Below are 2,772 nucleotides of genomic sequence, written 5' to 3'. Positions count from 1 at the left end.
AAAGATGAATTAGAATGTGATATAAGGATAAAGGGAAAGTCGTGAAAGATGAATTAGAATGTGATATAAGGATAAAGGGAAAGTCGTGAAAGATGAATTAGAATGTGATATAAGGATAAAGGGAAAGTCGCGAAAGATGAATTAGAATGTGATATAAGAATAAAGGGAAAGTCTGAAAGATGAATTAGAATGTGATATAAGGATAAAGGGAAAGTCGTGAAAGATGAATTAGAATGTGATATAAGATAAAGGGAAAGTCGTGAAAGATGAATTAGAATGTGATATAAGGATAAAGGGAAAGCTGTGAAATATGAATTAGAATGTGATATCATCTTTCACGACTTTCCCTTTATCCTTATATCACATTAATTAGAATGTGATATAAGGATAAAGGGAAAGTCGTGAAAGATGAATTAGAATGTGATATAAGGATAAAGGGAAAGCTGTGAAATATGAATTAGAATGTGATATAAGGATAAAGGGAAGTCGTGGAAAATGGATTAAAATGTAATGTAAGGATAAAGGGAAAGTCTTGAAGGATGAATTAGAATGTGATATAAGGATAAAGGGAAAGTCGTGAAAGATGAATTAGAATGTGATATAAGGATAAAGGGAAAGTCGTGAAATATGAAGTAGAATGTGATATAAGGATAAAGGGAAAGTTGTGAAAGATGAAGTAGAATGTGATATAAGGATGAAGGGAAAGTCTTGAAAGATGAATTAGAAGGTGAGATTATTTTTGCTACAAAATATTTCTATGATTTTTTTATTTTTGTCTTGGTAAACTTAAAATTACCAAGATAACTCACAGTTATTAGCTTTCAAATGTTTTCAGGGACGCGGGTTCGAATCCCCGTTCCACCAAACATGCTCGCCCTTTATGCCGTGGGGTCGTTATAATTTGACGGTCGATGTTACTATTCGTTTGTAAAAGAGTAGCCCAAGAGTTGGCGGTAGGTTGTGATGACTAGCCGCCTTCCCTCTAGTCTTTCACTGCTAAATTAGGGACGGCTAGCGCAGATAGCCCTCGTGTAGTTTTGCGCGAAATTCAAAACAAACCAAACAAATCATATGTTCTCATTTCTTACTGAATTTACTGAATTAATTCATCAAGCCATATTATCTATTTGAAGATGGAAGGAGTGAGGCCCACATGGGTTGAAGCGATCATCACGTGGTTTAATGAATGGGCGCACGCGGCAGGTGATCATTTCAATCATTGAACAACCTAAACTTCTAAACAGGAAATGAAGGTACGACCAGCTGTGACAGTTAACGAGGCGTACACTTATTATGCTACCAAGGTCTCGAGAGGCTTAACGTCAATCTCTGGCATTTTATGTCAGGTCTTGAATATACGAGGTTTCTTCCTACATTTCTTAAGGGGAAAATAACTTAACAACTTGTAATGTTTATTCCGTTATGATTTAAACGTGTGAGATTAGGACCACATTAAAAAACAAAGCACCGTAAGAACACGATTTACTTATCTGGGGGTGCAAAGTGACAGGTTAAACAAAAAATGGAGTGTTGAATGATGAAAAGAAAAAGATATACTCCATACAGGGGTGAAACCTTACCGGATCTTTTTACACTAAAATGATGCGATTTTGATTAACGATAATCATGTTATACAAACGGACAAGGAAAGAGAAAATTTTAATTTTTGATTAATAAAAGAAAAAGGTTGCAGAGCAATATATTCATTGCGTATTCGCCTTTTAAGTAATGTTACACCCAATATGATGTAAATATTCTCGACATTCTTAATCTTTACAGTGCCATCTACAATAGTTGTAGTTTATTGTAGAATAAGCCTGAAGGTCTTCTGAAACAGTGGCTGCTAGGTAAGTAATGAAATTAACAAACTATTTAATGTGGTTTTACGTGTATTTCGTGACAGTGAAATTAATAAACTATTTAATGTGGTTTTACGTGTATTTCGTGACAGTGAAATTAATAAACTATTTAATGTGGTTTTACGTGTATTTCGTAACAGTGAAATTAACAAACTATTTTATGTGGTTTTACGTGTATTTCGTGACAGTGAAATTAATAAACTATTTAATGTGGTTTTACGTGTATTTCGTGACAGTGAAATTAATAAACTATTTAATTTGGTTTTACGTGTATTTCGTGACAGTGAAATTAACAAACTATTTAATGTGGTTTTACGTGTATTTCGTGACAGTGAAATTAATAAACTATTTAATGTGGTTTTTACGTGTATTTCGTGACAGTGAAATTAATAAACTATTTAATGTGGTTTTACGTGTATTTCGTGACAGTAAAATTAATCAAACTATTTAATGTGGTTTTACGTATATTTCGTAACAGTGAAATTAATAAACTATTTAATGTGGTTTTACGTGTATTTCGTGACAGTGAAATTAACAAACTATTTAATGTGGTTTTACGTGTATTTCGTGACAGTGAAATTAATAAACTATTTAATGTGGTTTTACGTGTATTTCGTGACACTGAAATTATTAAACTATTTAATGTGGTTTTACGTGTATTTCGTGACAGTGAAATTAACAAACTATTTAATGTGGTTTTACGTGTATTTCGTGACAGTGAAATTAATAAACTATTGAATGTGGTTTTACGTGTATTTCGTGACAGTGAAATTATCAAACTATTTAATGTGGTTTTACGTGTATTTCGTAACAGTAAAAATAACAAACTATTTAATGTGGTTTTACGTGTATTTCGTAACAGTGAAAATAACAAACTATTTAATGTGGTTTTACGTGTATTTCGTAACAGTGA

At 32.3% G+C, this 2,772-nt stretch overlaps 1 protein-coding gene across 1 annotated transcript in view; it reads right to left on the bottom strand.

Annotated features, from left to right (window-relative positions):
- The window catches only part of LOC106467343 (protein gooseberry-neuro-like), a gene marked incomplete at both ends in the record, with an annotated part of 15,391 nt that overhangs the window by 1,876 nt on the left and 10,743 nt on the right, over positions 1–2,772 (bottom strand). The gene's annotated exons all lie outside the window — the stretch shown is intronic.

The sequence above is a fragment of the Limulus polyphemus genome, unplaced genomic scaffold (genome assembly GCF_000517525.1).
Source record: "Limulus polyphemus unplaced genomic scaffold, Limulus_polyphemus-2.1.2 Scaffold2578, whole genome shotgun sequence".
In the NCBI taxonomy this organism is placed as follows: domain Eukaryota; kingdom Metazoa; phylum Arthropoda; class Merostomata; order Xiphosura; family Limulidae; genus Limulus; species Limulus polyphemus.
The sequence above is the reverse complement of the archived record's forward strand: the minus strand, read 5'-3'. Positions and strand labels throughout refer to the sequence as shown.